Source organism: Lissotriton helveticus, chromosome 1_1, assembly GCF_964261635.1.
Source record: "Lissotriton helveticus chromosome 1_1, aLisHel1.1, whole genome shotgun sequence".
Taxonomy (NCBI): domain Eukaryota; kingdom Metazoa; phylum Chordata; class Amphibia; order Caudata; family Salamandridae; genus Lissotriton; species Lissotriton helveticus.
In genome coordinates, this window is record NC_136057.1 from 1,961,820,874 (window position 1) to 1,961,848,558 (window position 27,685).

The following is a 27,685-nucleotide window of genomic DNA, read 5'->3' on the forward strand; positions in this document are numbered from 1 at the left end:
GTCTGGAAGCAGTAGTGGATTATTCAGGGTTCTAATAGAAAGCCAGTTAAATTCCTGATACAGGAGGTACCAACACGTTGGAACTCGGCCTATTACATGTTGCACCGTCTGTTTGAGCAGTATAAACAGATCAATGACTATGCCATTCAGAGAGGATGGTATGCAGTTGGGAAAGCTATGGCCATGGATGTGGAGAAATGGGGCCTAATCAAATGCCTGACACAGATAATACACCCTTTGAGGTTTTCACATGGGAAGTTAGCAAGGAGGACAGTACAATGGGCCAAGCTATCCCATTGTTTCATCTGCTACAGGACCAGCTAAAGAAGGTGTCTGAAAGGTTCACCCTCTCAGGTGTGAATAAAAACACAGAAGTGCATGCCTTGGTTGGGCGAGTACTCTTTCAATTGACTTCCAATGTAAGGCTACAAGACATCATCATCTTGTCCAAGCAGTACATCTATACCTCACTACTTGATCCACGGTGCAAAATAATTGTGCTCATTTTCATGTCTTTTTCTGAAGAGGATGTAGCAAACTACAAGACTTAAATAGTTGAGGAAGTTGGAGACCTGGAAGAACAAAAGCTGAAACTTAGGGTCCTACCCCACAGTTCTGGAGGGCTACCTTTAACTTCCAAAGAGGGCAGTTCTATCTCGCAGCAGACAACAATATCATCAACCAGTACACCGGCAACAACAGCAACAAAAGGAGCAAACTCAACCTCTGCATTGTATTGGTAACAATCAGAAGTGCTTAAGTCCAGTGTAGAGGCGATGGCAAAAGAGGTTGACCAAATGGCAGCCAACGACCATCGAGAGGAGGATCCAAGAGTATCTGATGATCCAAAAGTGGTCTATGTGGATCAAAACCCATTGATGTATTGGCATGGGAAGATGCACCACATATCTGGATTGTCCTGTAGACAGTGTGTCTGCATGATTTTAGAGTAGCTGGCACAGTTGCTACAGGGAAAAGGACCAGTCTTTCACTTCAAAACATGGAGAGATTGACTATGATAAAAATGAACCAGCAATTCTTACCACTTAATTTCACTGTTCATGAAACAGCACAGGTGGAGGAGGATTGGTCAGAATCAAATTCGTTAACTGACCAACTCGTTGGTGAACCACCTGAGTTTGAGGACAAACTCTACTTCTTGGACTGAGTATTGCAGTTGGACCAGTGTGCAGTGAAGAAGCCTCCACAAATCCTTCAAGAAATTTTATTCAATATCTGCCTCCCTTATATGCCTATCCTTTTTTGTATCACTTAGCTGGGCTGCCACAGAAAATCGCTGATTTCCAAGAGTGCCATTACCAAATTTCAATGTGTTGCCTGTGTGAAATATACACTTGTGTACCTACTACCTAACCTACCCATACCTGGAGTGGAAAAGAAAAACTACACCAGCGAGTGAGTGATGATTGATGGTTCATGTGGTAGCAGACAGTGAGGGAGTATTTTCAACTGTAATTTGTAAACTTGATTGAGATGTTTGCAATGCTTGGGGCCTGAATGATGGATGATCATCTTTCTTGGAGATGATTGGTCTTTACAAATTTACTAAGTAAAAATGTACCTGTACAGTCCACTCTGTTGATTCTTCTTTTTTCATCACCTAGAATGGTTGCCCCAGAATATCATTTGATTTTCAAGACTGCCAAATTCCAATCTGTTGCTTGCATCAAATAGTTGATACAATTGTCCACCTATAAACATGCTTGAATTGAAAAATGTAACTATTGCACCAATTAGTGATGTATTATTGAGTGACTGTGAGTGATGTTTCAAGATTCATGTGGTGGCAGATAGAGAGGGAGGGTGTTCAACTGTAATTTATAATCCTGATTAAGATGATTTGCAATGTTTGGGGCGTAAATGATGGGTGATCATTATTGGTGGAGGTGATTGGCCCTTTCATACCTAGCAAGATTTACTTGAAGGCTCCACTCCTTTTTTCTGGTTCTTCAGAGACCAGACCAGTCAGTTTAGTTAACAAATGAAAACCTACACAAAATACTGCAATTCTGTTTCTATACTTGATCTTCAACAGCAGTGCACTACAAGCCTATCTCGCTCGGTTCAGGACTGGGACAGAGTTGTTCGGAGTCAGGAGAAGGATAGAAGAACTCATGGTGGGACTATCTCACAAACAGCTGAAAGAAAGAAGTTATCAACTTCAAAAGGAAGCCATGACTCTGAGGCCTAGTACTCAGCTATGTGGAATGGAGAGAGGTGTGTTGATTTTGGAAATGCTGCTGAGCTTGTGTGGTACACTGGTTGCAAAAGTGAACATTTTGCTCTGCCTCTGAGTCTTCTTGGTATACTACTGATGAAGCTTACCTTCCTACTGTCCTTCCCCTTGACTCTACATTACAAAACAGTTTCTGTTTTACAATCTGCAAGCCTTTTCACCTCCTGTATGAACAAAAGGCGAACAATGAGCTCAACACTCTTACCTACTTGACCAGTCCAGGTAGGCATTCAATAGCGTTAGCCATTCCCAAGAAGAATGCAGATACACCACCTACTTTAGTAACACAGTATTTTATTTTTAGAACTGGGTGTGCTCACTCCATAATTTGATTTTTTCAAACCTAGAAGGCAGAACATTTAGATATTGTACAACTTGAATCTCTGGGGCAGAAGGACTGTTTGCACGGCATTTAACTGTACTGTATCATACTCGTTACTACGTTTCCTTCCACAACAGAATGAAGACAATGATGTGCTTCTCATCACCCAGCTGAATATTGGCCTGGTGTAGTGTATGTCTTTATCATACCTTTCCCCAAATCCTCTTTCCCATCCATTCATCAAAACCCTAACCCTCTTCCCCCAGGCTGTGTGATTTACTGAGGTGTGAATTCATTGACACCATAAATGGATCACACATTTGTAGGGGCGGATATGGTGAAAACGATACCAACTCACTACAGGATCTTGTATTACCTAAGCAATATCCCACAATGGCCCCATTTACCTATCCGAGCAAAATAGTGATCCATATTTTATATACAGAAGAACATGTTTCGTCAGCATCATCAGGCTTTGTGTTGCACAAAGGCTTCACTTTGTCCACTCCAGTCTTTGAGTCCACTTCTCATGACTCGAGGATTTCATATCTTTAGTTTTATTTAAATACTAGCTCCCCATTGCTCAGAAGAAGTTACTACTATTGCTATTTTTTGTATTTTAATCACTATCACGTATTCTTTGTTGTGTCACGTAGTTGTAATTCTTTGCAAAGCTATGGTATAATTTATAACCCACTAATTGTGAAGTTGTGATGCTTACCCGTCACCGCTTCATCTATATTCAGGTAAGCAAACTATGGAGTAATGCAAAATACATATGTTAGTAAGCAAACAACTGACTGCTCCGGCAAATACGTGATCATTTATCTAGGTTGTTGTAGGCCCCAATGGTCAAAGTAATTATAGAGGTTTATATAACTAACTATAACTAACTAACCTGTATACATTTTTATAAGCAGATTTGAAAAATATAGGCTGTGTAAAAAGGCATCATGCAAGTGAAAAACAATTAAACTACTTCAAGCATAAATCGTGAAGAAATACAATTTCCCCTTTTATTTTATTATAAAAAGATCCACCCTATCCACCCACAACAGGCCCACTCCTCTCCCTAAACAAATTGACCCACCATAAGCAATGTCCAACCAAAAGTACAAGAAAAAAGCACACAGTCCCAACTCCCTTGCCACCCTCTCCAACCACAACAGGTCCTCCATACCAATTTCATTTATATATATTACCTACTGGCGGTCGCCAGTAGGTAGTTATAGTTAGGACCTAGTTTCCATAGGAAATCCGCAACATTCTATTGGGAATAACTTTGGCGCTGGTGGACGAATTTTCGCGAATTTCTCAAATTAGGTGGCCAGTTCCGCCCCGCTCCTTCCCTAAAAGTTTGGGGGGGATTCGATAGGCGGGGGCTGAGATAAAAGGGGGGTCCCAAAACGTATTTTCCCCATGTTAATTTCCGTAGGGCGGTTGGACTCACTTTTAGCCCGAACGGCTGAATAGATTCCCACGAAACTTGGCAAAATTGTAGGGACTGGTAGCCCGATGTGCCTTTGCTATGTCTCAAGATCTGTGCTCCAGAGGATTTTGAGTAATTTAGGTTCCCAAAAATATATATATCTATAAGCGCGCCCCGGTACGCGCACCAGGGAGCGCACCCGGCGCGTAACGCGAGTTTGCGCGTGGAAAGCTGATTGGCTCTCGGGTGCTGTCAACATTCCAAACAGTCCGGAGCGGCCGCCATCTTGTGTCTCGGTAGGATCAAGACACAATAGGTGGCAAAAACAAAGGGGGAAATGACCATAAGGGGGCAGGGTAGACCCCCCCTACCCTCTAGGTTTGATGTGGGGGCCATAAAAGGGCCCCCCCGGGGCAAAAAAAAAAAACGATTTTCGCGGGGGGAGCACCCGGTACGCGCACCGGGGAGCCTACCAGGGAGCGTACCAAGGGGAAAACCCAGTGAAACAGTAAAATAATAATTTAAAGTGCTTAGAGGTAGGGTAGCTTTGCATAGAGTTGTTGTGTTGTGTGGGTGATTTAAGTACCAGCATGTAGGTACCAATACAGAGTCTTAAATTCAATGTACACCGTCTCCTCTGTAGATATCTTGCATGTTGTTACAGAAGTTATTGTGGTATATGGAATCCATATCATAGTGTGTCAGGAAAGCAGAAACAGATCCTTTAAGCACTCCTTGAGAAAGCCTATGGGATCATGGGTAGTCTACCCTGCTCCCTAATGATATTTTCAAGTATTACATTTTACTCTCTTCTGAATCTACACAAAATTGGTGGTGATATGGTGCATTAGAGACAGACAGTGAGAGAAAGAAGGCTGTAGATCAAAAAGAGATGTCAAATACACATTTGAGATAATATAGTAGGAGAAAGGAAGTAACTATGAGCAAACTTATTATGTAACACAAAAAAGTTGTATAGTATGCACAGTATACTGTAAGTCTCACTTTATATTATAATCATTTTGGTACTACTTCATGAATTACATATAAAAATGAATAATGTCTCAAACAATTTTTAATTATTAAATATTAATTTATTAATTTATTGTTGAGATTGTTCATAATTTAATAATACTTCTAACATTACATCATCCGGAATGTCCTCCAAATTTTCATTACATGATTCAATTACTTCAAGACAGTCAATTAGTTCTTGATCGTCAGACTCATCCATGAAATCCAAGTATTCGTTAAGAATGTCCTTATGCATAATTTCAGAAGAAATTGTATTGCTCTCCTCTTTACCTTCCATTTTTTTGCTGTAAATTGCATACAAAATAAATATATCAGTAGAGTTAGGGCACTGTTGGGTTTAAGTTCAGACAGGTACTTCTGAGTTTTTAACAGTGAAGTTATCTTTGGGCAGTGTATGGTATCAGGCAGGAAGTAGTAATATATAAAAGTGCATGTGATGAAGCCTAAGTAAATTCATAATTATACCAGAGAAGCCTAACTCAATCTATAACTATAACAGAGAAGCCTATCTTAATCTATAACTATAACAGAGGGACAGTAAATAACTATCAGAAAACGTTTTTACAAATTAACTTAAAGTGCCTCTTACAAATGAACAACTTACCTTATTAAAAGGTGATGAAGATAAATGGAGAAAATTCTTTCAAGATGTACCTCAGGTAGTTGTAGTCAAAATGGCCGTGTTTCCCTCTCATTTTTTATATATATTCAGGTACATAACCAATCAAATGTCAGGAAAAAAAAGTAGAAAATGAAAGTAACATTTTAATTGGTTGTAAATCCTAAATGTGTTTTTGTCATGTAATTTACCTCAGGATATTTAGACAGGGCTACAGCCCAAACGGCTCAATGGAATTCCACCAAATTTGGGATAATGGTAGGGACTGGTATATAGTAGGGCCTATTCTATATTTGGTGAAAGTCTCTCCAGTGGTTTTTATGTAAATTAACTTTGAAAAAATGTTGGGAGCGCTCACCGGTGCGCGCCCCGGTACGCGTACCGGCAGCGCTACGGGAGTCCTCCACCTTGTGTTTCGGTAGATTTGAGACACAAGATGGAGGACAAACAACGTTGGGAATGGGTAAAAGGGGACACGGTAGACACCCCCTGACCCCCAGGTTTTCTGAGGGGGGCTTAGGAGGCCCATATAGGCCAAAAAAAAACAATGTCTTTTTTAATTTTTCGCGGGGGAAGCGCCCGGTACGCGTACCGGGGAGCGTACCGGGGAGCGTACTTTGGTGAAAATTAGTGAAAAAAGTTAGAGTAAAATAATCATTTTGAGTGATCAGATGTAGGGTAGCCCTGAAAAGAGCTTTTGGGTTCTGTGGCTGATTTAGGTACCTACAAGTAGGTTCCAATGCACAGTCTTAAATTCAGGAGGAATATTCTATTCCCCTCATCTGAGAAGTGCACACCATCTCCTCTGTAGATATCTTGCATGTTGTAACGCAAGTTATTGTTGTATATTGAATCCATTCCATAGTCTCTCATGTAAGCAGAAACAGATTTATTCACATGTTTCCGTGCTTTCTCAAATTGTGGACAAAATTGGTTGGACCACTTCCATTTCTGTCTTTGGCATATATTGGAATATACAGAGGTAGTTTGTGGAAAAAGTGTCATCAATTGCCCAAAGGTGTCCTTTAAAAGCATCTCCAAACCTACCCCAGTCAAAGTGCCTAGGTCATTTCCACCACAGTGCAAAATTATGAGGTCAGGGTGTGGCAGATGGTAAAAGGTTTTCACCAATGGTATCAATTGATGACATCTCAATCCTCTTTGGCCAATCCACTTGATGTGCACATTTGGTAAATCAAGGTTGTGAAAATTTCTGATAGCTGCATACCTTTGAGCCCAGTGAATGTAGCTATGCCCAATAATCCAGACTGGGGGGCTCATTAGGATGGCGGACGGACTTTCGTCCGTCCACCACCCCAGAGGAGGAGGGACCGTCCGCAGGGGCAGCGGCGGTCCCTCCGTGCCAATTAGGATGTGACCGCCACCCTGGCGGTCACATCCTATATATTTAACATTGCGGCGGGTGCTGCTTGAAGCAGCACACGCCGCAATGTTAAAAAACACATGTTTTCCTTTGCGTGCACGAAGTTGCGTGGTGCCTGCCGCTTCATGAACGCAAAGGCAGGGGGGTACCATAGGTACCCCCCATGTGTAGCTCCCATCCCCCCTTCACCCCTGGGGGCCCGCAATGGGCCCCCAAAGACAAGTCCGTATGCCTTTACACGGCGGAAATGCCGCCGTGTAAAGGCATAGAACCGCTGACATCCTAATATGGCTGGCGGTGTCTGATAGACACCGCCAGCCATGTTAGTGATTTTCCGCCGCGGACGGGAGGCGACCGCGGCGGAAAAGCGGCGGACGGAAAAAAGATCCCCCAGCCATCCTAATCTGGCGGGGGGTCTTTTTTGTGTCCGCAGAGGTTAATCCACATCCTCCAGGCCGGCGGTGGCTTCCGCCAGCCCGGAGGATGCGGATTAACCGCAATCCTAATGTGCCCCAGAGTGCATGGTGAGAGGAGGTTCTGGTGCAGTCAGATGAAGTGTAGGAATGAAATGGCAGTTGGAACAGTAGGAGTTTGCAACAAAAAAACTGTGGAGTTTCAGTGCTCTTGAATCACAAGCAATGATTGGTGGATTCAGATAGTTGAAAACTGAAAGTTAGGGTGCATGGTTCTGTTCTGTGAAAGAAGTAATTTGAATGCTTAAGAAAAAGTCATTAAAAGAAAGATTGCACCTGATAAACTGGTGTATTGAGAGGTCAAACATCCTTGCTGAGTTCATTTGCAACAATGTAGAATAAACTTTTAACCCTGAGAGGTCAGTGAGGAGGGAGTTGCTATGGTAACAGGCAGAAAGGGCTGAGGGGGGGAAGGGTGTTGGTTTGAAAATAGAGAGGGGAGAGTTTTAATTGGTTAACATGAGGGATATGTGTGTAGAATTAGAGGTTTTCTGTGCCATTCATGGTTGCAGTGCCTGGAGTATATACCTTTTGCTCTGCTAAAGAAATATTGGTGTGTGTATCTGACACTGTTCTCAATCTCCCAAAGCATTTGTAAAGGTGAGTTATGATTCATTCAATACAGATAGAGAGTTCAGATTAGGAAGCACATTGAGCTTCTTTGCTGTTGGATTGTGTGATGCTTTTTGAAAATGCATGGCATCAATATTTGCAAGATAGAGGATTTGTATTTTGTGAAATAGTGAGGTTTTAGTAGTGAAATTGAATGCTTGGACATAGGACCTGCGCTCTGTTTCTAAAATGTTATTTAAAAAAACGATTTTAGGGCAAATCAATGGGTTTCAGTGGTGAAATTGAATGCTTGTACATAGGACCTGTGCTCTGTTTCTAAAATGTTATTAAAAAACATTTTTGGGGCAAATCAATGGCTTTTACATTTTTGAGAAGGAATAAATAGTGTGTGCATGATTACATAAAAATATTTGAACCTTTTTACAATCATGTCACCTGTGTTACCTCAGATTAGGAAGCAGACTGAGCTTCTTTGCTGTTGGTTTGTGTCATTTTTTGGGTAATGCTTGGTAGGAATGTTTGCAATAGAGAGGAAATGTATTTTGTAAAATAGTGAGTTTTCAGTACTGAAATGGAATGCTTGTACATAGGACCTGCACTCTGTTTCTAAAATGTTATTCAAAAAACGATTTTGGGGCAAATCAATGGCTTTTACATTTTTGAGAAGGAATAAACAGTGTGTGCATGATTACATAAAAATACTAAACATTTTCACAATCATGTCACCTGTGTTACCTCAGATTAGGAAGCAGACTGAGCTTCTTTGCTGTTGGTTTGTGTCACTTTATTTTAGTAATGAGTTTCCAAGATGGCCGCCGAGTAGGAGCTCTCGGTAAGAGCTCCTGTGCTGGGGATCACTCTCTCAGGTACTACCCCCGATAGCGCAGAGCGGCATCGTGCAAAGCTACACAAAAGTAACTGGATCAAGTAACTGGAATAAGTAACTGGATTGCTTACCTGCCTGCCGAGATATCTGCACCGGAAAACTGCTGCTGATCCCCGACTTGCCTGGAAGCAGAGACTCACTGGAGAGGACCGAGCCGCTCCCGCCTTCCCCCCCGCTGACGATAAGGATGTCTGCTGCCTAGAGCCCGGCTTGGATGTGGTGGAGCGAGCGGAATCATTGATTGCCTACGGGACATCTTGGTGAAGTGGACTTGGTCCAGGATTCATGACAGACGCCTGAAGTGCTATGGATCAACTGACCCCTGCCACCGGTGTCCGCAACGAGCCTTCTCCGGACTAGAGGGGCAGGTACCTGAGTCCGGATCACTGCTGCTGAAGCACCTACCAACGGAGCCCAACTCCCGCATGGTTGGGGAGAGGATCTGCCTGACTGCGTTCGCCACCGCCTGCCACTGGCTGCCTGCATTCTCCGCCTGCAGTTGGGCTGCTCCCTGCCACCGGAGCTGCCCGACCAGCCTGGGGTCTCCGCCACACGCGCCGTCTGGAGGGGTCCTGCACCTAGGCTCGGATCAGTGCTGTGGATGCCTGACACGCCCGGGAGGCTCCTGCCTGACGGACTGCGAAGCCCTTTGCAGGCGCGGGTGGGGAGCTGGCCAGCCCTCGTCGCTGCACGCTTCTGTCCCCCGCCCTACCCGGGGACCCGCGCTGTTTCGTGGCAGAGAGGTCTGTCTACCGGGGGCCGGGATGGCGGAGCTGGACGGTCGGTGTGCCTGTCTTGGCATGCCTGGATCGGTGGGTCCCGGCTATCTGGGCTGTTTGTAGCCTCGGCCCGGGGGCTGGATCACGGAGAGGAGACACCACTGCTGCAACGGTGAGTTCATGCCCCACCTTCACCCCACCACAATATACATCACTGAAACGGGCGGAGAGGGGGGCAAGCGGAAGGGATTTGAAGCGGCCCGACCCAGCAAGATGATAGCTGGATGCCGCCCTTCCCCCACTCCCGGTTGATCATCATTAAAAACGGCGCAAGCGACTTCTAGAGCGTCTCCGGTGTGCCCTGCTTACGTGTTTGGGTGCCCACCGCGCAGCTCTACGCTGGAGGTGCCTGACTTGTAAAGGACTTCTTACAGCCTTGGGCAGCTTGACGACCAGAAGGTAATTAAGCTAAGCTATTTCACAGTTTTTCTCACTTTCTGCCCGGAACTTTACAAGCAAAGCTGTTAATTCAAACATTCAGGCTGATCTTCCATTTTATGCCCGGAATGCACTGTAAGCTTTACATTTTCGCGGGCTTTGCAGTCTCCTCACTCACCATTGGTCAATATAACTGGGGGCCATAAACTGGAGCCATAAATCGCCCTCCAGCCTAACAACTGACCATGAGGCCTATTACCTAAGCGGTCAGGAATCTGCAAAAGGGAGATAAGACTCCCTCCCAGTAAGCTAGGAATTGGGCTGGCTCATACAGGAAATGAAACCACCCTCCCCTGCTCTAAAAGGAACAACAACAAAAGAGGACTACCATCTCGATCTCCCCTATTTGGTGGCCATCTTGGTCCAGTCTCTCCCTCGCTCTGGCGGCCATCATGGACTAGTCTTTCCCACCAGTTGTACATAACCTAAGAACAGGCCATTCGTACCCATCCAAGACTGTACAGAGCGCCACGTCTAATTATCTTGTGACTTAGTGTCTACCTTTTATTGCAGTATCATATATTTAATGGTATTTTATACAACCGATTACTACCTCATATATGTGTGATATGTGTGATTAAGTATCTGCCCCTTATTGCAATACTGTACCCCTACCTGTACTTTGTAGAATTTTTGTACCCCGCACCTATGTCACTTTCTCCTCACAGGTATTGCACCGATCGCTACCTCATATTTCTTTTGGATGCTCACTAGTGTCATTTATGACTCAAGCAGCCTCTGTCTGCACCCTGACTCTGTTAGTATTATACTAGTATTTGTATTTGTAGTGTATATGTATCTTCGTGCGATTAAGTGACTGCTCTGTATTGCAGCTTTATACCTCTACTAGTACTCTATACACTCTGAGTAAACTGCACCCATCTCACTTTTCCCTCACCGGTTCGGCACCAAACGCTACCTCATGCTGCACCTGCACCTATCTCACCTTTATCCCTATCATTCACTGTTCGCTACCTCATTTATTTGGTTCTTACACTTACACCCCTAGCTTTATTTTGAACATTGGTAATGCACTGAATGTGAATACTTTTTTTCTGCATTTGACTGCTGTTTGTAATTGTTTTTTTGTTACTGGCACATGTACCTCACATATTTTTGACTACACACTACTGTCACTTTTGATTCAGGTATTTTACTGCCTGCATAGGTATTCTATTTTATTCCAGTATATTATTTATATTATAGGCTATCACTAGTGACACTCACTAGTGTCTTCCTTGGCCCTGTAACTAGCGGCTGACAGTTTGTACTATCGGCCTATTTCCTACCCCTATCACCACAGCCTCTATAAAATGGAGCTCAACGGCAAGAACACTTTTAGAATTAACTACCCCTCCACTCCTATCTCCAAAAATGCCACTAAACGTTTTAAACACAACTTCTTGAGGTCACACCCAGAAACACCCTTTGCTGACACTTACTTCTCACTGGGCAATGGAGCCCTGAATACTGATATCATCTTCCACACCTCACGCAGAGCCCAATGGAGGAAAACTTTCCTATCCCTACTCACAGTCTCCACCACCAGGAAAACAACTCATGGCCTAAGTCTCACCATCACACCGTCCCACCTCTTCCCGGGCAGGTCTACCATTACCATCTACAATAACGGGATTGTCCTAATCCAATCCACGGACAAGAACCTGGAATTACTAGACAACCTGTTCCCCAAGTTCAAAGAGCACCTCTCCAAGCTGCGGACCCCCACTCAGAACTCCGCGGGCACTATCACCCCTGACGTCGCAGCCACCACCTACTACACTTCTACCCCTGGCACCCCAGTAAATGGCCCACCTGTTGTTAACGCCCCCCACTCCCCAAGAACAGTCACAAATAACTCCACCGCACATACTAGCAACCCCTCTACCCTTCTTATCCCCACCCATATCCCCTCCATCCCTCCCCCCCCGGACAGAACATCCCCCACCCACAACACACCATCATCTGAACAAGCCACCGCCCAAAGTTTATCCACCCCCCCCTCCCATCCCCTCCACGACAGACACCTCTCCCTCCCCATCTCCCTTCACACTCCCACCCACGAGTCTCTCACACCTGACACAACAACTCCCGCACACAACACGCCTACATCTGCACACACCATCACTCGGAGTTTATCCACCCATCCTCCCCATCTCCCCCACGGCAGACACCTCTCCCTTCCCTGCTCCCTCACCACTCCCACTCACAACTCCATCTCCCTCCCAACAAAAGATACAGAACATACCTCCTCCCTTACCCTAGCATCCCCCTCTCTCCCACCTCCTATTCTCAGCCCTCACTACCCTCCTGTCTCCCCCACTGTCCTCAGCCTTCACTCACTATTCTACTCACCGGCACCGTCTCCCACTGAAGTCACTACCTATGCTTCCCACCCACCGCCTGTCGCACCTACATCACCCACACCCCTCGCCCACAAACACGCCCACTCCTGGAATACCATCCCACCCATTAGCTCCGCGGAACCCCTCAACAACACTAGTATACCCCCCCCCCGATACCCTGCCTGCTCACCAGCTCACTACTCAACCACTCACCAACGGCTCTCTCCACCAACACCTTCCCCAATGACCCTCCTGACCTGACTTTATCCACCCTCCAACAAGTCAAAGAGGAAATCTTACAAATCAAAAAAGACATCCACGCAATCAAAGACCTTCTCTCCTCACAGCCCAGTCTACCTCCCACCATCCCACTACCCTACAAACGACGCACACTCCCTGCATACCCTCGCCCCCGACGACACCAGCAATGGCCTACTATCCCTCGCCCCCGACGACACCAGCAATGGCCTACTATCCCCGTGCGCAATAACTCCCACCGCCCCCGTCGTGTTCTCAACTCCTTGTCGGACCGCGACCTATGCTCTCTCCTACGCTCTTATGGCCCAGGTCCGGTAAAAGACTTTTCCAACTCACACATCCCCATACCCACAATTCTTACAAACCCTCTAAGGCCCCCAACACTCAACAACAGAGGCTCCGTCCCTAACAACCTCAGAAAAGTTCCCCTCACACTAGAAAGCTCGACCACCCTTCTCTCTCCCAAACTCAAATGCATCCTACTAAACTGCAGATCGGCCCAGAGACATTCCTCCGACATCGCGGATCTCGTCTCAGATAGGGATCTGGACCTAGCCATTCTAACGGAAACGTGGCTCACTGAAGCCTCTACCCCGATTATGGACATACTAGTCCCCCCCAATTATCACATCATCAGGCTGGACAGGTCTCCTGGCAAGACGGGCGGGGGAATTGCATGCATTTCTAGGAGCAACCTCTCCGTTACTCAAGTCACCTCCCCCTCCCTTTCCTCCTATGAACTCCTCTGCCTCGACATCACCAGTGAGGGCAAACAAGTCTGTGCTTTACATCTCATCTATCACCCGCCTGGTGACAATCTCATATTCACTCAACAATTCATGGACCTGATCACTTCCAATGCCGGTCGGCAGACCACTCAAGTCTACCTGGGTGACTTCAATCTCCATTGGAACGATCAGAAAGACACCGTGGTGAATAGTCTCAAAACTTTCCTCAATGCGCTTGACCTCACCCAATTATGCGATAAACCAACACACGACAAAGGCGCGATACTCGATCTCATCATTGCCAAAGAGAACGCTATTCAACTGGAGGCGATTCTACCCTGCGATTGGTCAGATCACCACATTATCACCTTCTTTATCAACGAAAAAGTTAAACCTAACCCTACTCAACCAATCAAAACCAAAGCATGGAAAAGGGATTTGAAGAATCTGAATCCCTCTACCCTACCTCCCCACATCGGCAACCTCCTCCTTCCCCCTTCAGGGGCCTCAGATGTTCAATCACTGACTGACCACTACCTTGACTCTATGAACACAATAGTCAATGAAGTCGCCCCTCTGCAACTGAAGAGAGTCTCCACCAAAATCTCTAACCCCTGGTACGATGACAGACTCAATGATGAAAGGCGTAATATGCGAATGGCAGAGCGCACCTGGAGATCGGACCCTTCAGCGCTGCATCTCAAAAAGCTTAAGAACAAGAGAAATGCCTACTTTAGGAAAATAAAGCGCACAAAGTCGGACTTCTTCAGCCGCCAGTTGGACCAAGCGAAGAACAGGCCAAGAAAGCTGTTCGAGCTAATCAAGACCCAAACAAAGGCACAACCCACACAATCAAACAGCTCAACAAACGACACCCCACACTGTGAAGCCTTCTCTGCTTTCTTCAAACTAAAGACTGACAACATAAAAAATGACCTCATCATAGATCTAAGCCGATACCCCAACCACACCAGAATGGCAGACACTCAACCTAAAAACAAGGCATCCTGGCAGTACTTCGATACCTATTCAGAAGAAGCAATATACAAACTGCTCTGCACCTTGAAGCCCTCTAATCACCTCACAGACCCTCTACCTGCTAATGCTGTAAAAGACTTTATCCCCTTGCTCCTCCCTCTCTGGACCAAGATCATCAACAGCTCTCTGCAACAAGGCCACATTCCAGACTCCCTTAAGGTGGGGCAAGTCACGCCCATACTCAAGAAACCTACAGCTGATCCGTCTGACCTAAACAACTATCGGCCCATCACCAATATCCCCACCCTGGCCAAACTGCTGGAGAAATGTGTCCAACTCCAACTAACAAAACACATTGATCAATTTGACCTCCTCAACCCTCATCAATCAGGCTTCAGAGCGAAACATAGCACGGAAACAGCTATGACACACATAATTGATGACGCCCTCCAAATTCTGGATCGCAATGAGTCCTGCCTCCTCATCCTTCTTGACCTCTCGTCAGCATTTGACACGGTCAAACATGAGAACTTGCTGGAGCTGCTAAGTACTAGAATGGGGCTATCGGGAACTGTTCTCAAGTGGTTTTCGTCTTTCCTTCACAATCGGTCTCAGAGGTTCAAGATCGACAATGTGCTATCTACACCTGTGCCTGCAGATCTAGGTGTCCCACAAGGGTCCACCCTCTCCCCTACACTGTTCAACCTCGTTATGGAACCGCTCGCCACCTTGCTTCAAGCATCCAATGTTCAATTCCATATGTACGCCGATGACACACAACTCTATCTAAAGTTACAATCCCCGGAAGATATCAAACATCTGAATTCCACGCTTATTAACACCCAATCTTGGCTGGCCGATAATCACCTCAAACTAAATGCTCTGAAAACTGAGTTCCTACTCATCACACCCCCGGCGAAAATCTCCACCACCCAAACCTGGCTCAACAACCTAACAGCACTCAATGTCCAACCTACCATTGTGGACTCGGCGAAATCCCTAGGCATCACACTCGACGCCAAGCTCAACATGCAGCAACACGTCAGCAAAGCCACAAAAGCAGCTAATTTTCAAATTAACACGCTGAGGAAAATTAAACCCTTTCTCCCGGCCAAAGACTTCCAAACTGCTGTACAAGCTTTAGTCATCCCTCGAATAGACTACGGAATTGCGGCCCTCAGCGGTCTCCCACTAGCCACAACAGCACCCTTAAGAGCCTCCCTGAACGCTGCCGCGAGACTCATTACTGGCTCTAGAAAGCATTCGCACATATCCCCAGACTTAAAGACTCTAAAATGGCTGCCTTTTGAGGCCAGAATACATCTAAAAATTGCAGTTATGACACACGCGGCCGTGCACCACAAGGCACCCAACTACCTCGCTCAAAAGCTGTCTATATCAGGAGGTTCGAGATCCAATAGGAGTACAAAAAATCTACTCCTGAAACCTCGTAGATTCCGGAAAGTGAAAACCTACAAGCGCTCCTTCTCAGGAATGGCACCCAGGATCTGGAATGCGCTCCCTCCTGAAATCAGGCTGATCCCCTCCACTGCACTCTTCAAGAAAGAGGTGAAAACCATCCTTCTGGCCAAGATCTCCTGATCGTTATAGATGCTGGTTCAGAGACTCTTCATTGCTTGTATCACTGCGCAATATCCCCTGGCACTATACTCTACTTGTTGGGGGCACCACTACGCTACTCTCTTACTACCGACCAAGATGTGATACACGTTGGTTTACTGAGTCACCTGTACACTTCTGTAGTGGGATCAATGACCTGTGCTGTCCTATATTACTTCCTTACCTGATTGTATATGGATTGGTTTTATGTATGTTTTTATTAACCATGTTATTACCATGCTATTGACTATTATGCTGTTCCCATTATCTCTGTTGACTCCTACTGCCCCTACCCTGTCTTTGTAAAGCGCTCTGATATCTGTAAGGATCCTGTTCGCGCTATATAAAACTTTGAATAAATAAATAAATAAATAATGCTTGGTAGGAATGTTTGCAATAGAGAGGAAATGTGTTTTGTAAAATAGTGAGTTTTCAGTACTGAAATGGAATGCTTGTACATAGGACCTGTGCTCTGTTTCTAAAATGTTAATCAAAAAACGATTTTGGGGCAAATCAATGGCTTTTACATTTTTGAGAAGGAATAAATAGTGTGTGCATGATTACATAAAAATATTTGAACCTTTCACAATCATGTCACCTGTGTTTCCTCAGATTAGGAAGCAGACTGAGCTTCTTTGCTGTTGGTTTGTGTCATTTTTTTGGTAATGCTTGATAGGAATGTTTGCAAGAGAGAGGAAATGTATTTTGTAAAATAGTGAGTTTTCAGTACTGAAATGGAATGCTTGTACATAGGACCTGCGCTCTGTTTCTAAAATGTTATTCAAAAAATGATTTTGGGGCAAATCAATGGCTTTTACATTTTTGAGAAGGAATAAATAGTGTGTGCATGATTACATAAAAATATTTGAACCTTTCACAATCATGTCACCTGTGTTTCCTCAGATTAGGAAGCAGACTGAGCTTCTTTGCTGTTGGTTTGTGTCATTTTTTTGGTAATGCTTGGTAGGAATGTTTGCAATAGAGAGGAAATGTATTTTGTAAAATAGTGAGTTTTCAGTACTGAAATGGAATGCTTGTACATAGGACCTGCGCTCTGTTTCTAAAATGTTATTCAAAAAACGATTTTGGGGCAAATCAATGGCATTTACATTTTTGAGAAGGAATAAATAGTGAGTGCATGATTACATAAAAATATTAAAATTTTTCACAATCATGTCACCTGTGTTACCTCAGATTAGGAAGCAGACTGAGCTTCTTTGCTGTTGGTTTGTGTCACTTTATTTTAGTAATGCTTGGTAGGAATGTTTGCAATAGAGAGGAAATGTGTTTTGTAAAATAGTGAGTTTTCAGTACTGAAATGGAATGCTTGTACATAGGACCTGTGCTCTGTTTCTAAAATGTTAATCAAAAAACGATTTTGGGGCAAATCAATGGCTTTTACATTTTTGAGAAGGAATAAATAGTGTGTGCATGATTACATAAAAATATTTGAACCTTTTACAATCATGTCACCTGTGTTTCCTCAGATTAGGAAGCAGACTGATCTTCTTTGCTGTTGGTTTGTGTCATTTTTTTGGTAATGCTTGGTAGGAATGTTTGCAATAGAGAGGAAATGTATTTTGTAAAATAGTGAGTTTTCAGTACTGAAATGGAATGCTTGTACATAGGACCTGCGCTCTGTTTCTAAAATGTTATTCAAAAAACGATTTTGGGGCAAATCAATGGCTTTTACATTTTTGAGAAGGAATAAATAGTGTGTGCATGATTACATAAAAATATTTGAACCTTTCACAATCATGTCACCTGTGTTTCCTCAAATTAGGAAGTAAATTGTGCAGATGAGGTGAGGCATGTCCATGGGTGCAAAGGAGTTGAGGCCTGTGTCCATGAGTGCAATGGAGAGGACTTACCTCCTCTGACCCTTAGACAAGCATTATCTAATCTGTGCCCATTAGACATACCTCAATACATTGAGTATAATTGATGGTAACAGGGTGCAGATGAGAAGAGGCGTGTCCAGGGGTGTAGATTAACTGAGGCCTGTCTAATGGTGCAGATGAGTTGAGGTCTATTCAGGGTTGCAGATGAGGTGAGGATTGTCCAGGGGTGCATAGGAAGTGATGCCTGTGTTGAAAAGTGTAGTGGAAGAGAGGTCTGTCCAGGGGTGGAAAGAAGGTGAGGGCTGTGTCTAAGACTGTAGTGGGGGATAGGCTTCATGAAGTCCAGTCCAGTGCACTCTTAGACACCGGTCTCAGCACCTATGCTCCCCAGGACAGGCCTTACCTCATGTGTACAATCTGCTTACTAATCTGAGGAAACACAGGTGATATGATTGTGAAATGTGCAAATATATTTTTTTAATCATGCAGATACTATCTAATCCTTGTCAATAATGTAAAACCAATTCATGTGCCCGAAATATTTTTTTACAATAACATTTAAAAAACAGAGATAAGGTCATATGTATATGCTTTATAGTGTTTATATCGTTTGCTTATTGTCATTGCTTTGTTGTTTGGTAATAGTGGTCTATAATGAGTTTTTTTTTGTTTGTTTACCACAGATTGAAATCAAGATTTCAATAGTAAGGAAATATGCCCTCAAGGCAGAGGAGACGGAAAGATGCTAAGCGGAATAAATCAAAAACAGCAACGGAATGAAAGCAGTCTCCTACAACAAATACTTCAAAAAACGCGAAAAAAGATCCTGGTAAGACAACTAAGTCTTTTTTTCGGAACATATGTAGATCCAAAAAAAATGATAATATACATGTGAATGTACAGAAGGAGAGAGCAAATTTGAAGAGGAAGGACAGATCCCCCAAAAATGTTACTACTGCAGCAGGAGACAATAATATGTATAGGAATAGTAGGCAAAATCAATTTAGGGACATTCGTAAACGAATTTTTCGCAATAGGGTGGTTTTAAATTTGTTAAAAAATATTAAGAAAGGTAAGCAAAGAGCTACTTTTTATAAGAAAAAGAAAAGTGTAGAGAAGATTGTTGATCAGGCTTTTGAAGTTAAGAAAAAAATTATTTATTTTAGTAATCAATAGAATTAGTACACTTAACAAGACAATTGATGTTTTCAAATCAAAGAGTAGATGCAAAAGAGTAATTAATCAGACTAATTTTTGTAAAGTTTTTTCTGGAGAATGGATGCATAGTTCAAGTTGTGAGCCATTTTTTAATGAGGAGAGTTACTTCCAGGAGAATGATTTGGTGCATGCAGTTGACACCAGTGGTCGAGCATATGAGGTGAAAGACGGTTGTCCGATTGAAAAAGAGAAACTTGTGCCTAGAGAAGCAGAAGAGGTGTTAGCTGATGAAGTTTTAGGGAGACGTACTAAGGGTCCAGTGTACACTTGGAAGTGTAGTAGTATTTGTAGTGTGCGACAGGATTCAATCGATGTGCTTCGTAATTTCTTACGTACATATAGTAAGAAAAGTCTAAAACAGAAAATGAAGATGTTGCAAGACTTAGATCCTTGCAGAGTGAGAGAAAACACAGGTTTGCAAGGGCATTCACTGGCTTGTCTTTCTAGAAAAGTCTGTCAGAGTGTTTTTCATCATTTTAGGATGTTAGCAGTGCATCATAACAAAATGAGGAAATTGGTGCAAAAAGTCCAGCACTTAAGCTTAAACAGTTAAATAGTGCTCTTTTGCATGGAACTGAATTAGATGTGAAGAAGATTTGTGAAGAAATTGAGATTTGTTATTTTTGTGCAAAAGAGCACAGTGTAGAAATTGACACAGTAATACAAGGTAATGTAGAAGACAATGTACAGATTTCAAGTACAGAAAAGTTTGACCAGGAAATTACCAGGTTTAAGGTGAAATCAAGTGAAAGGCCTAATTTTACTTGTGTGTGTTGTCGACGAACTCATTATAAGCATCAAACTAGATTAGTTGATTTATATGTAAAAAGTGAAAAGATAAATAATTATGAGTGGAAGGATTTTGCAACTTATTTGTGGGTGGAGAATTCTTTTGATTTGAGTTCTGATCAGCGTATTTGTAAATATTGTTATAATAAATTAAATCAAAACAGAATGCCTGCTAGATCTGTTCATAATAATCTTGAGTTGGTAGACATTCCTCCTTAATTGATGGATTTAAATACATATGAGTCTATTTTGATTCAATGTGTCCATCCTTTTCAGGCAATTGTTCGCATGGAGCCTAAGATAGGGAAATTGCCTCCTTCAGATTTACAGAGAGCATTAAAGGGAAGAGTTGTTTATTTGCCTCTATATTTCAAGAACAATATTGATACAATTGGTGTAGAGAAAGTGGAAGAGGAACCTCTGGTTATTCTAGTTAATGGGGTTCCGACAAATAGTAAGAAAATCTGGCACGATTTAGTGGATGTTAGGAAAGTCAAAAAGGCAACGTTGTATTTGGTCAAAAACAATAAGTACTACAAACATGTATGTGTTGGAGCAGAGGAAACAGCTGCAGATGAAGACAGTGATTGTTCAGCTGGCCAAATTGAAAAAGTTGATGTGTCTACAAGTGAAGAAATATATGAACATTATACTTTCATCTAATCAATCTCATGGCATGTCAGCGTGGTTCAAACGAGTATTGGTACCGTCGTCATGGGGAATTGAAATGTATGCTAAGAAACTTAGGAACTCCTACATGCTTTCTTACTCTTAGCTGTGCTGAGAATGCTTGGGAAGACTTACTTGAATTTCTACGAGAGGCAAATAAAAACATTGCAAATATTGAATACAAAACACCTGGGGAACTGTGTTCTTTGGATCCAGTGAATGTATGCAGATATTTTAATCATAGATTTGAAGCTATGATGTCTTTCATTACCAACAAAAAAAATCCTCCCCTTGGAGAGGTTTTGGATTTATTTTAGAGAAAGGAGTATCAAGCGAGAGGTGCTCCTCTCATTCATATGTTGTTGTGGATTAAAGATGCACCCAAATTTGGAACAGATTCGGATGAAACAGTGATGAGTTTCATTGAAGAGTATTCAACATGTGCTGTTCCGAAAACTACCGAGGAAAACAGTTTAAGGCAACAAGTTTTACGCTTTCAATCCCATCGTTGTCGGAAGTATTGTCGTCGAAAATTCAAAAACAAGGAAAAGTTCTACACAAAATGTCGTTTCAGCTTTCCACGACCAGTGATTTCTAAAGGAATAGTAAATAATTTGATGTCTTCTCTACTACATACTGTGACGAGGAAATCACCCAAAAATACATACAATTTAAAAAGAAAGGAAGAATCCAAGTACATCAACGACTACAACCCAGTTATTTTGTCCATGTGGAATGCTAACATGGATATTCAATTCGTTGCTGACAACTCTATTGCTGTGGCTCGATACGTGACGTCTTACATCACAAAAAAAGAAAAGACAGAACTGAAGGAAATGTGGGAGGATATTCACATGAAAAGAGTCTAAGGAAGAAATTATACAGTTACAGTCTGAAGATGTTGTCACATCGAGAAATTGGAGCATATGAATATTCTGATCGATTGTCATCAGCAAGTCTATATGCCAAATCTAGAACCATCATTTGGGTGAGTCTAGGTCTTGCTGCAATACGAAACCGAGTTTTGAAATCTGTACAAGAAATAAAGTATTTGGCGGAGAAAGAACCAGAAAGTACAGATATTTTGAAGACAAACATGTTGGATACATACTATCCAAATAGAAGTCCTTACCTTGAGAACGCTAGCCTCTATGAAGTTCTGCAAAGATATATTTATAAGAGGAACATCAGAGAAGATATCAATAATGGAATATATGCTGTCATTGGATGTGAAGGATGTCTAGTGAAACAGAGAAAAGGTCATTTGATTAATCATCGAAAATTAAGTTGCGAAAATCCAGACAAAAGGGAATTTTACTATTTGGCTCTTTTGCAACTCTTTAAACCATGGCGTACAGAAGAGGAACTACTTGGAGATTTTCTCTGTTACGAAGACTCTTTTAATGCAACCAAGGATACCATAGAATGTCCTGTTTTTCCCAATTATCTGCAAATGTTGAACGAAGAAATAGAGCAAGAAGCAACAATTGCTGCAGAGATTGGGAGAGACAGTTCTCAAGACAGTCAGAGTTCTACTTCATTGAGTCAGGATCCACTAGGAGGACCAATTATTCAAAATGAGGCTGCCACTGCCATGGATGAGGTGGAAAGAGCTATGGAACAAGCTGAAGAGGATGTAATTAACTTAGAAGATTTGGTGAAACAACTAAACATTGAGCAGAAACAGATATATGACGAAGTCACAGAACAGGTTGAACATGGATTCCATCTGTACCTAGTGTGATAAGCAAGAAATGATAAGAATGAAAATTACAATGAATAAGAGGAAATTCGGTTAATGAGCAATTCTACATTGAAATAACCTGACAAATTAAAGTCCCCTTAAGCTTGTGTATCGAGCAAGCAATCATTCTAAAGGGAGTGAGTCTTACATTGTTAAGTGGTCATGTGTTTCATCACAACTTTTTAAATATTTTCTGCACTACAGAGCGGTGCTTCAAATTCCTGAGCTGTTTGCCAGGTGAGGCGAGGCAGACAACCCTACATCCTGTTAGACCGTATTTCTATGTCCTGCCAAAGATTCATAAGGCGCAGAGACCTCCACCCGGTCGTCCGATAATTTCCGGGATCGGATCGATACTGGAACCTTTATCAACGTTTGTTGATATTTTCCTGAGACCAATGGTCAAACTGATACCTACTTACCTTCAGGACACGAAGGATCTACTTAGACTCCTGCCTGAAATTGAATTTGACTCCGCGACAGATCTTCTAGTGTCCTTTGACGTGGAGTCATTGTATACCTCCATTCCCCAAAACGAAACGCTAGAAGCGATTGAAACTTTGCTGGGCGAACGAGATCTTAATTCTATAACACCTATCTCTATGATTATGAATCTGGCTACAATAGCCATGAAAGGGAACTTTTTCGAGTTTGAAGGCCAGTGCTACCTACAAACATCAGGGACGAGCATGGGCAGCGTTTTTGCGCCGAGCCTGGCTAATCTATACATGCACAAATTCGAGCAGGATCACGTTCTAAACATTGACAACCCATACATAACATCAATACGTACATGGAGGAGATACATTGATGATATCCTGGTGATCTGGCGTGGGGATGAAATCTCTCTACAGTCTTTCCACAGTTGGCTGAATAACCGCAACAAGTTCTTACGTTTTACACTGGAAAGTAACCAACATTCTTTGGCATTTTTAGATCTACTGATCACAGCGACACCACAGGGTCTCAAATCAGAACTGTATAGGAAGCCCATGGCCCGCAATTCATTACTACAGTACACCAGTTGTCACCCGAAGTCCTTGCGTGACAATTTACCATATGGGCAGTTTTTACGTGTACAACGTAACTGCTCGACAAGAGAAGACTTCGAGAAACACTCTGAAGACCTAGCCCAACAACTTGGTGACAGGAGTTACCCGAAGAGACTCATCAAGCGCTCAAAGAAGAGAGCGGCGAATAATAAACGGGAAGCCCTACTAGAACAATCTGTCCCCAAAGAGAAGATCGAAAGATTGACATGTGTCAATACTTTCAGCACAAGGTCGAATGCGATTCAACGCATAGTTCGAAAGCATTGGAAGATTCTGAACACTGGGAAAGACTCTTTGGAACAACCACTGTTTGCTTTTAAACGAGCAACCAGCTTAAGGGACCAGCTGATACACACTAGACCCCCAGCAAGAGATGTTCACCAAGTCGGCACACTATGGAATATGCCACCAGTAACAGGGCACCATCCGTGCGGAAACTGTGCTTCATGCCCTCAGAAGAAACATACCACATCTATCGATATAGGGACCATTCGCCGTTGGGAACAAAAGCGATTTACAAATAGCAATTTGATTTACCTTATCACCTGTCCGTGCTCACTTAGGTATGTCGGAATGACTACTCAAAAAATCAGAACAAGGATTTCCGAGCATAAGAGCACAATAAGGTGTAAAAAACAAGCGACCCGTCTGACGAACCACTACATCCAAGTGGGCCACAAACCTACAGATTTCGAATGGACAGTACTGGAACAACCCAATATTCCAGCGCATATCACTGATGTGTCCAAATACCTCTTCAAAATGGAACAAAAATGGGTGTACAAACTTAATTGTGATAAAGCCGGGCTAAATGAAGACATCCCTTGGATGACATTATAGACTCGCCATCTCACTATGTGCCCTGTCTGTTACAAATGAGACAGATTGCTTTAATATTTCATGAGTAAACAACATATAAATCATTTTTTCTGTTTACAAAGAATGTGCTGTGTGCACTGATTTGGCGGTGAAATCTTTGGCCACCTGCTAGCATGCTGACGATTTATCGATCTAAACAATATATGAACACGTGGTTGTTTATCAATCATAGTGTATTGAACTATGCACACAGGGAAATCCTGGGATATGAAAATAATTTCACTCAAAACAAACTGTGGACTGCATATCCCACAATGCACTATAATGCCCCTTATAAAATACTGTGGATTAGAGATCCCAGAATCTACGTTTCACCCGTGCTAGAGATTTCGGTACTTAAGATATATCGCGGTAGTTCAACCATAAATTTTGTGATTATATCACGATCGAGTGAAAATCAATAAGGTAGTACCGTACCCGTGTATGACCGAGCTGGTGACTAATATGATATGTATGAACACGTCAACACCATTTACATCGATGAAGGCATATTCATTAGAAGAATCAGCATATAAGAGTGAACGACATACTATAAACTACATTTCCCATGAGTCGCGGTATTTAATCAGAACTTGGTTGTCCAATCACGATCGTGCAAAAAACAATAAGGAAGTACCCTACTTGAGCCGCAGTACCTCCCCAAACAGCCCGGCAGGCTGACAGGAGTACCGACGGAGAGGTAAGGGTGCATTGGCGAGAGACCAAGATTAACCCAATAGTGTATGCGTGCTGTCTGAATTACGAACGGCGATGTGTCAGAATGATTGAGCCATTAACCCTATGAATCCTACATTGACTCCATGTGTGCGTAAAGCGCCTGGTCTCACTTTTTCGAAGGGGATAGAGGACTCAGTGGGGAACTGCCTCCATAGTGACACATGAAAAATTTGTGAACCATGGGCTGAATTTCGTTACTCGAGATTCCAGGTCACAATTAGTGTATTACAACGGTGTGTTTCCAGTGTGATTTTCGCAACAATACACCGGGTCACAAACTAATTGGTGTTGAACTAACTGAGAGGTATTCCATCTGTACCTAGTGTGATAAGCAAGAAATGATAAGAATGAAAATTACAATGAATAAGAGGAAATTCGGTTAATGAGCAATTCTACATTGAAATAACCTGACAAATTAAAGTCCCCTTAAGCTTGTGTATTGAGCAAGCAAGCATTCTAAAGGGAGTGAGTCTTACATTGTTAAGTGGTCATGTGTTTCATCACAACTTTTTAAATATTTTCTGCACTACAGAGCGGTGCTTCAAATTCCTGAGCTGTTTGCCAGGTGAGGCGAGGCAGTTTCCCCTTAAAAATTAAGGTGAGCCCTTGATAATTTGAACAAGGGATTGCATATTTAGGTCATTGGACCAGATATGCTAAGAATAACAATTTAGCAATGTCTAATGATAGCCCGTACTAATGATGGTGTTATCGTATTTTATATTCTTTGTCTATGTGTGGGCACGCTGGCGAATTCACAATCGGACCTTCTGACCCAAGAAGGAGGAAAACTAGAAGTGAACAGGTGACATTTAGCATTTTTGTTCACAAGTGTCCTTTTTGTATTTATTATTTTTCACGGAAAAGCAGTAGCAATCAAGTTAATGGGTCCTGAGGAAGCGGCAGGTACAAGTTTTGACCTTTAAATGTCCGCAGAAACATGTCGACCAGATTACCCAGTCAGAAGTTATTTGTTTGAACCATCTGACTTTTTTGCACTCTATTGTTTTTAGCTTTGGAGGTGCATGACTCCAGAATAAAGTTATATTGTATGCATCATCCAATCTTATTATGAACACATTCACTTTTTTCACATTTTTCACTAATCACTAATGCACTGCTTTCAGTTACAAGTAAATAACATCTACCAGACATCCATCCTTAATTAACTATCTCCTTTCCATATCTATGGAGATAAACAATGGACTACCTACTGTGAAGTAGACCAAATGATGTACTGGGTGGTACAGAACGAGTAACTGATGGACATTTTTTCATAATGGGTAATTGTCCAATAGTTTGTCTTCAAATTAAATTCTGAAGCAGACACATAGCCAGCTCTACACACACATAGTTTTGATTTTGTTTGGAGACCCACAGTTATCCGTCGTTTTTTATGAACATGGATTCAGTCATGAGAAAAAAGAGTGCTCATGTACACCATTTAAGCCTGTCCGACTGTATGTGAGTGGAGAAGCGGGAACTGGAAAAAGTTTTCTGATTAAAGCAATTGCAACTTATCTGCAGAAAAGGACTGAATCACAGCTGTCTTGTGTTGTTACCGCTCCAACTGGGCTGGCAGCACATAACATTAAAGGGATTACTTTACATCGTTTACTGATGCTACCAGTTGACCATGATTACAAATTACAATACCACAAGATATCTGGAGATGCTTGTTCTGAAGTTTCCAGAGTCCTGAAGAAAATGAAACTTCTTATCATTGATGAGGTAAGCATGGTCTCAAATCTAATGCTTGCTTTTGTGCATTTGAGAATGCAAGAAATTCTTAGAACAGACTATGATGTCTTATTCGGAGGAAAACACATTATTGTTTTTGGAGATCTACTGCAGTTGACTCCAGTGAAAGGACAACCAGTTTTTAAAATGGTCACGCATGAAGATACCAGGAAGTGCCTAGGAAGCATTGGAAACGTTAATATATGGTTAAATTTCAAATATGAAGAACTGCTTCAAAATATGCGACAGGCAAAGGATGAAGATTATAAAAATATTCTACAAGATGTAAGAATCGGAAAAGTAAGTGAGCATGGGAAAGAAGCATTACATGCACGATTAATTTCAAATTTGTATCCAAATGAAAACATTCTTCCAGAGAATATTTTTAAGAAAATTACTGAGAATAAATCTGGGATATGCTTGATGCCAACTCTGCAAGAATGTTCCATCTTCAACCACAAAATGTTAAAGCTAGAAAATTAAGAGATTGTGAAACTGGAAGCTATAGATAAAATAGAGCATATGGGAGCAACAATTATTTTGTCTGAACATTTGAAATCAAAATTGGATTCATTAGAGAAGAGTATATCTAAAACTGCTGGTTTTGAAAAGACTCTGAATGTGTGTTTAAATTGTCGTATCAAATCAAATCAAAAGTAACTTTATTCGATTGAATTTACAATCATAAAGGTACAGGTGTAAATCATACAGTACATATACAATTATTTACAACATTTTGTTTTTCATGTAAAAATTGGTTGCTATGTGCAGTAATACGTCAGTTTAAGCATAAAATCAGTTTGCTTTATATTGATACCCAAAATGACAGCAGTATAAAAATAGATATTTACTGTGCGGGGGCCGCAAGTTGGGAGCGGATTTTTATACAAGCTTTTAAATAATAGGCGACTG